General features: G+C 43.5%; 1 long non-coding RNA gene across 1 annotated transcript; it reads left to right on the top strand.

Annotated features, from left to right (window-relative positions):
* Positions 1-684: 684 nt before the first annotated feature.
* Positions 685-13,749, top strand: LOC135964517 (uncharacterized). The gene is made up of 3 exons (XR_010577001.1): positions 685-962; positions 8,904-9,540; positions 13,425-13,749. It is a non-coding gene; the product is annotated as an uncharacterized lncRNA (long non-coding RNA).
* The last annotated feature ends 1,976 nt before the right edge of the window (positions 13,750-15,725 follow it).

Below are 15,725 nucleotides of genomic sequence, written 5' to 3'. Positions count from 1 at the left end.
CCTGGGTGACAGAGTGAGACCCTGTCTCAAAATAATAATAATAATAACCATCGTCATCATCATCATCATCATCATCAGAAAAGAGAAACAAAATGTGGTATAAACATACAATGGAATATTTTTAGCAATAAAAATGAAGTGCTGATATACACACTACAATATGAATGAACCTTGAAAATACTGTGTTAAGTGAAAGAAACCAGTCAGAAAAGACCTCAGAGTATCTGAGTCCATGTATATGAAATGTCCAGAACAGGAAAATCCACAATGAGAGAAAGCAGATTAGTGATTGCCGGGAGAAGGGAGGAGGAGGAATGGGGACTGACTGCTTAAGGGGTAAGATAATATCTTTTTGACGTGATGAAAATGTCCTGGAATTGGATATCAGTAACTGGCTGCACCACATTGTGAATAAAGATCACTGAATTGTACACTTTAAAATGGTTAAAATGGTAGATTTTATGTTATGTGAATTTTATCTCAATTTTTTAAAAGGCTTTGTAAGTACCTGAAGACTACAAGAGGTGCGTATTTTTTATTCACAAAGAATTAGTAAGTCTTTCAATGACAGAATTTCCATCTTTGAGTATTGTGTTCGAAGGTTATTTTGTCTCACTGTTTTTCCTCCAGATACTTCTAAAGCTGCTGTGTTCATAAATAGGGAAGCAGAAGAGGAGATCGTCCTCCTGCCCTGGCAACCAGGGGTGATGGCATGTGCCTAGGCTCAAACATGGCAATTCTCCCGTCCAGAACTGAATCTTCAGAGCATGTCACAAAGACCTGGGGTCAGTTCACAATTTATTCCCAGAAGTTGTGGCAGCTTCAAGAGTCAGGCAGGGGCAGCAGCCCATGTTCAGCTGGAATTCTGTGGCTTAACCCAGGGGTTTTCCATGTGTCATGAGAGATAACACAACACTCTCACCAGTGATGTTGAATAAATTACATTTAGTACTCACAAGCTGGCGAGTCCTAGGAGGGAACAGCTTATGTTGGAAGGCGGTGTAGGGGTGGCTTTGGGCTTTTATTATGGTTAGGAGATGAAGTTGGGTTGGGGCTGGCACATGGGCTAGAGGGTGCACTATCTGAGGTTCCTGGACATTGACAGGGGCATAGAACACCCACAGTCTTCGTAACTTGGTTGCCCAGGTGTGGGGCAAGCAGGGAAGGGGAGTGGAAGCCCTCCAGCTGGCAATGGACAAACATCGCAAATGGAGTGAGCTCCTTTATAACATGCCTCATGTGTTACTCCAGGTTCTCACTTCACAGAGCTGATACTGTGAGATCTCAAAGAATCTGCCATGAGAGTCCTTTTCATATTGAGTTAACCAGACTTGATTTCTGTTGCTTACAATCATGAATCTTAACTGATGCCAAAAGAGGCAGGAATTTTGAAAAACACTGACATGCCATTTCAGATTAAACAAACAGACAGGCAAACAAGCACAGAAGAAATCTCAGCACAATTCTAAAGCACTGAGACAGATTTTCACAAATGTGTATTCTTTCTGCAGTGAGGACTATAGCAAATCTCAGAGGTCACAATGTTGGGAGAGCTCTTAAAAGGTCATGTATTTTAGGGCCGGTGTGTTGGCTCACTTTGGGAGGCCGAGGCAGGCTGATCATTTGAGTCCAGGTATTCAAGACCAGCCTGGGCAACATGGCGAAACCCCATCTCTACAAAATATACAAACATTAGCCGGGCATGGTGGCAGGTGCCTGTAATCCCAGCTACTCGGGAGGCTGAGGCACAAGAATTGCCTGAACCCAGGAGGCAGAGGTTGCAGCGAGATGAGATCCCACCACTACACTCCAGCCTGGGTGACAGAGCAAGACTGTCTCAAATAAAAAAAAGGTCATGTACTTCAGTCTTGGGTGCAAAGATTCTTCAGACATCTAGCATTTTAGAGTGTGAAAAGGACCAAGAAATTGTCAGGAAACAAACAAACAAAAAACCTTCGTTTGCTGATGAGAAAACCTCTGCCAAGAACGAAGTTCTTTTCCCGATCATTTCAGGAGTAATGAGGCATCAGAAAGCAGGCATTTAAACTCGTAGTCGAGGAACCCTTTTATTTATCATAGCTGGCAGCTTCTTGGAATTCAGTTCGAGAGGCTTTCTCATGCCTTGGTTGAGAAGACCACACTCTCCCTTCACAAGGTATAAAGGTTTTATCCTGTATCAATGCCACAGTGCTCTGAGGCTGCCTGGCTCATTTACTGAGACTAATGTATTGATGAAGCCAAGGTCATAGACCTGAGTCAGGAATGAGCTGTCCATTTGGCTCAGGATGCGTGGTAGAGTGTGGAGGTGTTGTCCAGCCATGCTGTAAAAATGGGACCCTGCTGGGGGTTGGGAGGGGCTGGGGAGGAGTATGTGAATATCTCCGTAAATCCATTACAGCTGCTCAGAACACAGGGCAGAAGCACGCTCCCAGTGGGGCTGAGATGAAGGCAATGGCGTCAGCTTTATGTAGAACAGCTGTAATAGTAGACTCTGTTTTAGAAAACAAAGTGTATTTGGCCCCAAACAGTGAAGAATTCAATTTGCTAAACAAAACAGCCTTGTTGTTTAGGAAACATCCCTTCTCTTAGGGTAAATGCCAGTGCTTCTTCACCTGAGAACTGTCCTATTCCCCCTCTGCTCTTCATTCCTGACCAGGCATGAGCTATGAAAGGGAGAAGGGGGCCAGCCTATGAATATTCCATTGCCATGGGCCACCAGTTATCAGTGCTCACTCACCAATTTCTTATTGGTGCAATACATTTAGAGAGAATCTGCAGCCATAAAAAAGAACAAGCTCATGTCCTTTGCAGGGACATGGATGGAGCTGGAGGCCACAATCTTTAGCAAACTAATGCAGGAACAGAAAAACAAATATCACGTGTTCTCGCTTACAAGTGGGAACTAAATAATGAGAACACATGGACACAGGGAGGGGAACAACACACATTGGGGCCGATTGGAGAGTGGAGGGTGGGAGGAGGGAGAGCATCAGAACAAACAACTATTGGGTATTAGGCTTAGTACCTGGGCAATAAAATAATCTGTACAAGAAACCCCCATGACATGAGTTTACCTCTGTAACAAACCTGCACGTGTACCCCTGAACTTAAAATGAAAGTACTTTTTAAAAAAGTTTGGAGAGAATCAGGAGCACTAAATGAATGCCTGAAACGGACAGTAAATTCAGAGCAGTGAAAGACGTCCCTCCGGGCTGAATGAATTAAGAATGAGTTGGAGAAAGAGCTGACACTTGAAGAATGGGGTGGATTTCACGGGGAGAGAGGAGTGGGGGTGTTGGAGGAACCATTCCTAAACAGAGACACCGGGGAAAAGGTGTTCTGGGCACACTGAGCAACCTGCAAAGAGAATTGAAGGGAAGAGGAAGGTTTATTTAGGAGGGAAGGAGGGGATGAGGGTGAAAAAGTAGCTTGAGACCCTATTGTAGGGGCTCGGGGACAGGTTGAGTAAGCATGGTCTTCCTTCCTCTGTAGGTAGTGGGAAGTATTTGCAGCTTTTTGAGCAGGGGAGGAATGACGATCAAAGCTGTATTTAAGGAAGAAGAATCTGACAGTGCTGCGTGGGCTTCACTGGAGCTGGGCAGTGAGAAGGCTAGAAATGGCATTTGTTCCGGTAAAAGTGATAAAAAAGAAATGACCGGAAGTGGAAAGGTGGGTTGGTGAACCAACGTTTCCACCTCTGAAGGGTCAGAGCCAGGGAGGAGAATTTACTCTTCTCTGTTAAAAAGCAGCTCTGCTGTCCTGACCAAATGCCAGAATATGTGACTTTGCTCAGACCAAGCTTCCAGAGACCACTGCCCTGCGTTCCATGAGCCTGGCTCTGTCTACACAGATGGTCAACTGAGGAGCCTGATCCAGGAGCCAAGAGCCAACAGGTAACTCTGGACCACACTGCGCTTGGCAACACTATGTGCGTAAGGAGTCTCTGTCGATGAGAGGTTCTATTGAAAATACGGTGTGTTTAGCAGAGAACAGTGGTGAGGAATTCCACGCATGGCTGATGTCATCTGCTTTGTTCAGTACCTGCCCAACCACATGAGAACTGAAGGCCATGAAAGCTGAGTCACCTTTGCAGCAGAAGGTGAGATGAGAGCCCCCGGCCCCGGCTCCCCCAAGCCTGGCTTCAACCAATTCTATTTTCATACTGATAAGAAGCTGAGTGCACCTGTCACCAGGCTACCAGGCCTGTGGGTCCTGTCCTAGAGCTCACCCTCCAAGCCCTCAGCTCCATGTCACACACTCGCACACCTGGGAAAGGAAGAAAAAGACACGAGAGATATTCACATTTTGTTGTAAAATCTTTTAACTAGAGTACATATAGGTTATTAAAAACCTGGGGCTGGGTGTGGAGGCTCATGCCTGTAATCCCAGCACTTTGGAAGGCTGAGGCAGGCAGATCATTTGAGGTCAGGAGTTCAAGACCAGCCTCATCAACATGGTGAAACCCCGTCTCTACTTAAAAAAAAAAAAACAGCCAGATGTAGTGGCACGTGCCTGTAGTCCCAGCCACTCGGGAGGCTGAGGCACTGGAATCACTTGAACCCAGGAGGCAGAGATTGCAGTGAGCCGAGATCATGCCACTGCACTGCAGCCTGGGTGACAGAGTGAGAGTTCATCTCAAAAAAAAAAAAAAGAAGAAGAAGAAGAAGAAGAAAACAACCTGGGCCATTGCCGGTCTGTGTTTATCCAGGGCTACTGGTCAGAATATTCTGCCTGAATTAAACAGTCTACCCAGTCAAGGAAGTCATCTAACATCTGTTTTATAGAACTGACCAAATGTTGGTCTATACTGGCTGTTCAGTTCATATTTTCAAAAGGTACAAACACTCTACCACCCTGAAAGTCCATCAGCAGACTTACTCAGACCCTGGCATCTTATCACTACATTTTGGGTAACAATATTTTTGTTTCTTTCCTGTTACCACCTACATCCAACACATTTGTGTGTAGCAAATAAATTATCCTTGTCACAGATATTTACAACTGCTGATTTGTTGGTCCATAAGCGCAAAAGGAGAAAACAGCGGTCAGCCTGACACAATTGGTAAATTAAAAAATGAGATAAAGGGGATGTAAACACGTCTGTGATGTGGGGACATAATTATGGCTGGTGCACGTGCTGCGCTCAGGATACAGATGAGGAAGTCCTAGGTTCTTGGATCCTGGAGCTCAGAGCAGAAGCCAAGAGACCAGGCAAGCCAGGAAGATGAAGTTGTGCTCTGGAATTCCTTGGCCCTTAAATGTACAAGTGCGGCAGGAGCAGTAGTGGCAGCCTCGTCTGTTTCTCTTCTGCAGTTCCTGCTAAGGAGGGTCCCAAGGAATCCTCCGTTCACTGGGGCAAGTTGATGAATGTGGATGAACGAATGCGTTTCTGGCACATGCGTGCAGTCAGGGGAAATCACCATCTGCTGGAGCTTTGCTGGAACATTCAGAGGACGGTTTCAGTTCACGAAAAACTCCGTGGTGTCTGGGCGCGGTGACTCACGCCTGTAATCCCAGTGCTTTGGAAGGCCAAGGTGGGAGGATCACTTGAGACCAGGAGTTCAAGACTAGCCTGGGCAACATAGCAAGATCCCACCTCTACAAAAAAAAACTTTAAAAAAATTAAGCGTGCATGGTGGCACCTGCCTGGAGGCTGAGGTGGAAGGATCCCTTGAGCCCAGGAGTTTGAGGCTGCAGTGAACTGTGATTGCACCACTCACTCCATATCAGGCAACAAAGTGAGACCTTATCTCAAATAAATAAATAAATAATAAAATTTTAAAACTCTATCCTCCAAGAAAGGAGTCAGGCCAGGGGGAGCCTGATTCCTAGCAGAATCCCACAGGGAAGGAGAAAGACAAGCAAAGCATATGCTACCAAACATAGTGCTGCAATTGGCCACAGGGAACATTGTATTTTCCAGGCCCCAGTCCAGTCCTGGCTTCTGTGACTGTGCTCTGGGCACAACCCTGCAACCCTCCTGAAAGGCCACGTGAGAAGAGACTGGTGAAGCTAAATCCTGGTGACTGTTTCTCAGGGGCATTGTCAGGGAATGTGCTAGGCACAGATCCAAGGAGGAACTGTGCTTGCTACTGTGTTATGGGACACAGCTGTTATATGCCCCGTCCATGGTTGGCACTCTGTTCTGCAAAGTCAAGGTGGGAACCACGGCAAGGGCATTTCACAAGCCTCTCTATCTGTTTGCCCTGCTGCAAACAGAACAGATTTCTGGGCCCTCCCAGCCCTTTGAAGGCCAGGTAAAATTGCTAGGGTTGGGGGTTTTCAAGCCCAGTCCTTCAGCACAGCAAAATCTTCTCCAAGATGCTTTCAGATCCCTGCAGGGCTTACATTGTCATGGTTCTCTCTGCTGAGACTCTGCCTCCTTAAAAAATGCACATCGCTTTGCTGAAGACAAGAAACTTCCCTGATTTCCATGAGAAAAAAGAATCTAAGCAGCTAGCATGAGAGGCACATTTAAGTATAGTAAATTTTAAGAAAGAGCTGGAAATCACGGTTTCATAGTATACCCAATATGGCAAGGAATCCTAAAAGTCTGGATTAGACATTCCTGTTCTCCAGCACCTTTTCAGTATCTGTTGCTGGGGGCTGCTTTTGTGGTCCTTCAGTGAGATGGGGGTAAATATTAAAAGTTATGGTAAAAACCGCAGTTACTTTTGCACCAACCTAATAGTTCCTTTCTACCTGTAGCTCCTCTCTCCTCCCTTTCTCTCCCTGTCTTTTCTTCTTTTCTTCCTCTACTTCATCCCTGTAAGAACAAACACATTTCTGCCTAGGCCCATGGAGTTTCACCACCTAACTTAAGCTGCCACCCAGATATTTTTCCAAACAAAGGCACAGTTGATTCTTACTATTCATGTCAGTTATATTTTGTAAAATCATAGCAAACACTGAATCAGTGAGCACTGAACCATTGCTTCCAGGGGAAACAGAGGATTAGGTTCCTGCAAATCTCTGGTCATGACATTTTTATTAATTGATTAATGGATAACCTTGTTTTATGTGTTTCTCTTTTTAAAGACACCATATTTTTATTTATTTCTTTATTTTGAGACGGAGTCTCACTCTGTCACCCAGAGTGGAGTGCAGTAGCACAATCTCAGCTCACTGCAACCTCCGCCTCCTGGGTTCAAGCGATTCTCCTGCTTCAGCCTCTTCAAGTAGCTGAGATTACAGGTGCCCACCACCACGCCCAGCTAATTTTTTTCTTATTTTTAATAGAGATGGGGTTTCACCATGTTGGCCAGTCTGGTTTCGAACTCCTGACCTCAAGTGATCCACCTGCCTCGGCCTCCCAAAGTGCTAGGATTACAGGTGTGAGCCACCACGCTGGGCCAAGACAACATATTAAATATATACTGTTGCCGGGCACGGTGGCTCACGCCTGTAATCCCAGCACTTTGGGAGGCCGAGGCGGGCGGATCACAAGGTCAGGAGATCGAGACCACGGTGAAACCCCGTCTCTACTAAAAATACAAAAAATTAGCCGGGCGCGGTTGTGGGCGCCTGTAGTCCCAGCTACTCGGGAGGCTGAGGCAGGAGAATGGCGTGAACCTGGGAGGCGGAGCTTGCAGTGAGCCGAGATCGCGCCACTGCACTCCAGCCTGGGCGACAGAGCGAGACTCCGTCTCAAAAAAAAAATAAAATAAAATAAAAAAATAAAAAAATAAATATATACTGTTTACTCATTAACATTGAACTCCCGACCACTAGCACTCTAACTCATGCCCTAATGAAGCTTCTGGAACACACATATTTCTCTATAAGGCACATCACAGACTTCTTGCACTTAGGACCACTAGACCGTACTTCAGCACTATTTGAGGCCATTTTAAACAGCAAAATCACTAACAAAAACCATAAAAATGTAAAACAATGGCACTAAATAGATTTCCAAAAGGACTCTTGTTTACCGTATAAGAGCTAAAACAAGAAGGCAGAGAGCCGCCTTGTTCAGCCTTAGCTGGGAACAGGAGCCTCAGGTGACATTTTTTTCACTGCTCTGTGGATGTCTGCTAGTGGTTACAAAAGCACCACAAGTATTGATTTGGAGGTTACAAATTAATTTTAGCAAGTAGGTGAAGTCACAAATCTGAAATTAGTAAATAATCAGGATCAACTGTATGTCCTATTTTAAGAAGCATAATAGCGCCAACTGCGAAGGTCACAGTTTTCCCTTTGTCATGTATATTTTGGCTTTTGTATGATTTTATTTGAAAAATTGGCTCTGCTGGTTGAAGGAGATTTGAAAATTGTAGCTTTAGGAAACCTGATTCATGGCTCATTAAAGTTGTGATTATTAGTCTTGTAACAAGGAACTGATGAAGCTTGTCAACTAAGTTGAATCTTATATCTAAAAAAGAGCAAAGTTTGTCCACATAAACAGAACAGAGGAGTCCGGAGATGGGAATGTGGTCTCTAAGTGGAACCTTAAGAGTGAAACTTTCCCCTCCCTTCAGCCTGAGACACATTCTTCAGACCTTTCAGAGTTTTCAGAAATATCCTGCAGATCATTGCAAACCTGGGGAATGTCCTGTTGTTTCAATTAAAATACAAGAACTACTCTAATAAATTCAGGTGTTTAGGTTGAAAATCAGTACCAGTCTCTTCTGAAGAGTTTACCCCGAGGCTCCAGGATCAGCGCTGGGTGAAATGTAGTAAACTCAGACCGATGATAGGTTTACTGCAAGAGATTTTATGTTTTTTGGAGATTCACCAAGATTCCCAGGTATGGCGCCACTAACTGTTTTCACAGCTCTCCTCTGCTTGCTTTCAGCCGTCAGACATAATTGAAGGATAGATGGGTGGGTGTGCGCGTGTGCATGTTATTTTCATTTTCGTTACTTGAGCAGCATTGACAAGCCTCAGTCTTTTGTGGTCCACAGATCATGATTCTTGGCTATGCAAACCTGAGGCTGACGCGTCCTCCAGCAGCCGACCACGGACATGTGCAGCATCACAGTGACAGATGGCGTTTCAGTCACTTGGCTTACACCTTCCTCCACTGTCACCACCATTCCGACAGAAATGAGTTCCATTTGCTCCATTTTACGTAAGGGCAAAAGGCGGCGTTGACTCACCAAGTTTACACAGTCAGGGAAAAGAGCAACCAGGTCAGGATCAAATACAACAAAGACGTGATTGCAGATGCTAATTGAAACATAGCTTTGGTCGTTTGATAAATATTCAGTAATTTCTTCAGTTTGTTAAGAAAAATTATCCAAAATTTAAAAATACAGAGGAAGCAAAATTTAACCTGTACCCTTTTTTTTTTTTTTCCTGGGGCTGAGAATTATATTAACATAAGACAGACATAAGACAGGATCAACAGCAGAAGAACAAATTTACTTAATACAAGTTTTACATGGCAGGGGAGACTACATAAGGAAATGCAGACCCAAAGGTACAGTTAGATTGAACACTTACATACAGAATTAGACAAAGAGTCATGAATTGTGAAAATGTCACAAGGCCAAGAAGCTTGGGCTGAGTAGTTAATTGGGTGAAAAAGTGGCTTGGAAGGTAAGTTTAGTCAAACAAGGTTTATTTGTATAAATTTCCCTTAGCCTCAACTTCCTATCCTTGAGGATAAGAATGATGCTTTCCTTCTGATATAGGAAAGGGATCTTTCACATGTGAATTTCATCTCCTACTTGTAAGAAACAGAAGGTCAGAGTGATCCTCTCACACTTGTTGTTTTCCAGGTACCCTAAACTCAAAATAGTCAATATGTTGGAGTGGCCTATTTTGGGGTGGCGTGCTAACTCCTGCATATTTAAAGGTTATTTAACTATTTAGGGAATTGGTTTTCAAACTTTGCTTCCAATTGCAAACGCCTGGGATGTTTGAAAACTACGGCTACCTGACTCCCACCCCTAGACATCCTGATTTAATGGTGGGGGGTGATGTGATAGGCTAAACAATAACCTCCCAAAGATGCCCACCTCCTAATCCTCAGAACCTGTGAATATGTTCCCTTACATGTAAGAGATTTGGCAGATATGATTAAGTTAAGGCTCTGGAGATGGGGGAAATATCCTGGATTATCTGGATGGGCCCAAGGTCATCCCAATGGCTCTTACAAAAAGGAGGCTGGAGGGTCAGAGTCAGAGAGAGAAGGCTTAAAGATGGAGGCAGAGATCAGAGAAGACCCTGTGCTGTTGTCTCGGAAGGTGAGGAAGGAGTCACAAGCCAAGGAATGCAGGCAGCCTCTAGAAGGTAAAAAAGGCAAGGACTGGATTCTCCTCTAGAGCCTCTAGAAGGAAGCAGGTCTTTGGACCAGTTTTAGACTTCTGACCTCCTGAACTGTAAGAGAATAAAGCTGGATTGCATTAAGCCATGATGTTTGTGGTAGTTTGTAACAGCAGCAATAAGAAACTAATACCTGTGGGATCTCAGGTGTCAGGATTACAAAAAAAAAAATCTCTCCAAGTCATTTTAACATGCAGAAAAGTTTGAGAGCCCACCGATCTAAGGAAAGGTACTTGTGTTCGACTCTGTCATTGACTCAGATCAGAGCTAGACACTCCTGTGAGGTTACATGTTACTTTGTAGATTTCTATTTGGTAGAAATGATAACCTCAATTTCACATTGTATTGCCTGTAGGACATTAACAGTTTTGTGTCTAATCCAGGAATCTTATTCTGGCATTTTTCCCCTAAAATGCCTCTGAATGTTCAGTTCCTCCAAATGCTTTTGGAACCAGCATTACCATCATACTGGTTCCCTCAATGAGTTGAATACATTTTGATGCATGTTCATTCCATATTTAGATGACAGTCATGTTTCTAACTCTTTGGAAATACACTTTCACATGTTCAATAAGTATTTGCAAGGAGGCAAAGACAAAATGACATGAGGTTACCAATATTTTCCCATTGAAAAAGATTAAAGTATGATGGAAGAACTTTTTCTGAAGTTACGGAGATAAGGCCGGATCAATCACTGTCACTGAGGTCACACAGATTGGTGCTGGGGTAAACCCATCTTCTGCTGCCACCTTCCTACTTGTCAGGCTCTGCTGTCAGGCACGACAGGGTTGAAATCCTTATCTTTCTGCTTCATAGCTGTATAATCTTGAGAATATCTTCTTACAGCTTCAATTTCTTCATCTGAAAAATTCTAATGGTATACATCACAGCATCAGGAGAGGAACTGCAAGAAATTGCATAGAAAGCATACAGCTCAGTGCCTGGCGCCTAGGTAGTAGTCCTCAATTTAAACATTACACAGACAATTGAGCAGAATTGTTTACGAGTGACTGCCAGCAGCAATCCCCACTTTTGTCACCTCTGGCAGTGATGATGATACCACTGACAGCTGCAGGGGCAGGTAGATTCCATTAAACCGCTGGAAGAGTCAATTTGCTTCCAAGAAGATCTAACTTTTGGCTGGGTAGAAATTTCAACCCGAAGGAGAGCCTGACCCCATTTACTGTGCACTCAGGCAGCCTGCAGGGCTTTGGAGCTGATGGTCTGCATCTCACACTGGGGATAGGATGCCATTGCCGACCTGCTTTCCCTTTGACATTTAAGCCATTTAGGTACTTTCCTCTTACTGATAGGCTGCACCTGATTTCATGTTACATGTGTGGCATTTAAATGGGAATTCATGAGCTTGGCATGTCTTCCCATAGCTAGCTCTCAATAAGACTGAAAGGGTGGGAACTATTTGTAGATGAAAAGACTGTGGCCAGACAGGCAGTCAGCAGCAGAAACTACATTTGTTTACAAATCTCCTTTGCCTGGCTCCAAGGGACTACATGTCCACACACATAAATACACAGATGTCCTCTTCAGGGCCAAAGACGCATGTGCCTCTCAGCCTCCTGTAGGAAACTTCCCCTGGGCTGCTGAGTTTGAGATAACCTTACAAAGGCTCGTACATAGAACTAGAAGGAAGTCAGACCCAGCAAAGACAAATGATTGAGAATCCGGAGAGATTGATTTCAGGGATTAAATACTTACTCTGTCGATTGATCCAACCGTCAGTCAAGATAGATAGGAGTGATAACCATGCAAGGAGTTTTGACAAGATAAAGTGCCAGATAGGTAAGGCCTCATTTAGGGTCACCCAGAGGTTATGTGGAAAATAAGTAAAGCAAGAAAACTGCATCTGTCACTGGACTAGGAGAAAACAAAAGAGAATGCATAACATTGCTAAGCATGAAGGACGGCTACAGCCCTTCATTTGGGTAAATTATGTAGATGAATCAGATATTTTTATTTACAAGTATGCCAAGTTCATTAATTCCATTGATCAGTTATGTAACAAACGTTTACTGGTGTTCCACAAATACCAGGCAGTGCTACGTATAAATAAGAAGTACACCCAGGGCTGGGCACGGTGGCTCATGCCTGTAATCCCAACACTTTGGGAGGCTGAGGAGAGCGGATCACTGAGGTCAGGAGTTCCAGACCAGCTTGGTCAATATGGTGCAACCCTTTTTCTACTGAAAATACAAAAATCAGCCAGGAGTGGTGGTACACACTTGCAATCCCAGCTACTCAGGAGGGTAAGCCGGGAGAACCACTTGAACCCGGGAGGCAGAGTTTGCAGTGAACCTAGAGTGCAGTGCACTGCACTCCAGCCTGGGCAACAGAGCTTGACTGCATCTCAAAAAAGAAAAAAAAAGAGTACACCCAGCTTCAAAGAATGCATATTATCTGCAATTAACATAACAAAAGCCACTGTGCAGATATATAGCTAGTAGAGTGGTGTCATAGGAATGAGCAGTTGATATAGTTTGGATTTTGTGTCCCTACCAAATCTCATGTCAAATTGTAATACCCAGTGTTGGAGGTGGGGCCTGGTGGGAGATAATTGGATCATGGAGCCAGATTACTCATGAATGGTTTAGCACCATTCTTCTTAATACTGTTCTGCTGCTAGTGAGTGAGCTCTCGTGAGATCTGGCTGTTTAAAAATGCATAGTACCTCCTCCCTTGAGCACTCTTGCTCCTGCTCTGGCCATGTAAGATGTGCCTGCTCCTCATTCACCTTCTGCCATGATTGTAAGTTTCCTGACACCTCCCCAGAGGCCCAGCAGATGCCAGCATCATGCTTCCTGCATAGCCTGCAGAACTGTGAGCCAATTAAACCTCTTTTCTGTATAAATTACCTCACCTCAGGTATTTCTTTATAGCAATGCAAGAATGGACTAATACAGTGAGATATGAGGGATATTTAAAATTAGGATTATTTTACGTAATTTAACATCTACCTCCATATGGTTAGGAAGTCCTGCTTCAGACATCTGGAAATAAGTTCTTTTCTCTATTCCAATTTTAGGAGACTCTAACAAATCTAGTGTAGTTCACTTCTTAACCAATTCATTGATGTGTGAGTATTTATTTGTCACAAGCAAAATACCACATAAGGAACATTTTCTCTTCTTTGACCGAAGGTATCTCCACCCTATGCAGGCCTTGATGGGGAGCAACTCAGGCCTTGAAGGCAAATGTCCTGTCCCACAGGTACCATGAGCTCCGGGAAGCAGAGACGTGATCAGACTCTCCTGCTACAGACTCGTACTTGTCACCGGAGGGAGAAGCGCAGGTGCAAGCCCGACCAAGGGAGACCTCCATGGCTATGACAGCTTTTTTCTTAAAAGAAAAAATTGGTCTGTGGGTTCAGAAATTCGAATCCATTTGTTTATACTTGATTCATACCAAAGAGTACAAAATATATACTTGTTAATCTATATTTAATTTAGCTACTTAATACATTTAGTCCTCTCATTTTTAATATTTTTTATTATTCATTTAAATCTTTTTTCTTATTTACTTAACAACAAGCTCATCCTTAAGGTCATCTCATTTTCAAATTTTCATTCTATACTTCAGATAGAGTTTCAAATTATTCTTTTTAATTGAAAAATTGCAATTTGAGAACCACGGAAAGGTATCATTGAACCAGAAACTCCTGAACCTGAGTATAGCTGGGAATGCCTGAATGTAGCTGGGTGTACCTGTGTTTACCTTAGTTTACCTGAGTCAACCTGTGTTCCTGCACAGACCATATAAACTTTCTCCCAATAAGAAGGAAGATGCGGCTAACAGACGTAACCTGTGAGAGGCAGCAGTGTCAGCCCTGGCCTTTCCATTAGCTGCAGAGGAAGTCTGAAGCAGGCTAGACTGTTCCAGAATGAACCATTCCAGACACTGCTCAGGCCTGACTGTGAAATGGGCATCGGATGCAAACAGAACCATGACACAGACTCAGGAATGTTTACTAAATGGCATCTCACTCCTGTAATAGAGATGGAGGCAGACCAGAACCACAAACCTTCCAGGAGGTGGGAAGGTTAGGTAGGAAGGCAAAGGAAGATACGAAAGTCTTTAGCAAGATGACTTTTCCGCATTACAAATGCAGTTTCGGAATTCAGATTCCCACTGCAAGGGAAAGAGTAGGACGTGGATGGGGAGATTGTGTGTATTTCATCCTGGCTACCTTAGGAGTGGCTTCTGGAACATGTTTTATGCTCTAATGAGCCGTGTTAGGCTTCTCACATGGCACCAAATATAATTCGTCTCTTTGCTACTGATGTATTAGTAAATTCTGAATTTGCCCCCACCCCCTCACACCACTGTGTTTAGGACTTTTATTTTCAGCTGCTTTAGTAGAGATAAAAGAGGAAACATGTTTAATACTATGAAAAATCAGTTACATTAACAAACTCTCACATCTCTGTGTTTAGGAACAGAACTCAGCATGGGGCATAGTCTGTCAGTAAGACCCAGGTTAACCCTCTTTCTCCCTTCCCTTATTAGCTGCACAATCATCTGTTGAAAGCCTCTTTCAGTCTCTGCCTCAGTTCTCCAGGTGCTAAATGGTTGTTCCTCTCAGAAGAACATAATAAAAATTAAGCAAAACAAAAATAGAACAGTTTGAATGCAAAATCATTTAGTCAGAAAAATATTCCTAATTTTTCTGCTTATATTTTCACAGGAATTCTGCAATAAATATTTTGAAAGGAATGAAGATGAGTCCAATAAATTTATATCTTATTTTTATAATGGACTTTAGAATATAGAGGGACTCAGTTATGTCAGTAAATGTAATACCTTGCAAAACATTTTACAAATGTGAAGAACTTTAGTCCAACTATTTATACAGCATATCAGTTTTCTATTGCTGCATTAAAAAGCTCCAAACCTAGGAACTTGAAATAACATTTTGTTTCACGTAGTTACTAAGGTTCAAGAATCTAGGAATGGGGTGCTGCATGATTCCGGCTCAGGATGTTTCATTAAGTTGCAGTTGAACTGTCTTCAGGGGCTGTATTCTCTGAAAACCTAGCTGGAGGCTCCACTTCCGAGATCAGTCATGTTGCTGCTAGCAGGAGGCTTCTGTTCCTTCCTGTGTGGGATGGTCCATGAAACTGATCACAACATGGCTTCCTCCATAGTGAAACTGATTACAACATGGCTTCCCCGCCCCCAAAGTGAAACTGATCACAACATAGCTTCCCCCCGGAGTGAACCTGATCACAACATGGCTTTCCCCGGGTCAAATATCTACACGAGACAAGGAGCAAGTGAGACGAAATCAAAATACTTTATAACCTAATCTTGGAAGTAACATCTCATTACTTATTTGTATTATTCTACTGATCAAACAGACCAGCAACCCTGAGCCAGTGGGGATTTTGTCACATTACACAAAGATATGAATCCCAGGAGGCAGGGACCATCTTGGAGGCTTG

This window comes from Macaca fascicularis, chromosome 8, assembly GCF_037993035.2.
Source record: "Macaca fascicularis isolate 582-1 chromosome 8, T2T-MFA8v1.1".
In the NCBI taxonomy this organism is placed as follows: Eukaryota; Metazoa; Chordata; class Mammalia; order Primates; family Cercopithecidae; genus Macaca; species Macaca fascicularis.
The sequence above is the reverse complement of the archived record's forward strand: the minus strand, read 5'-3'. Positions and strand labels throughout refer to the sequence as shown.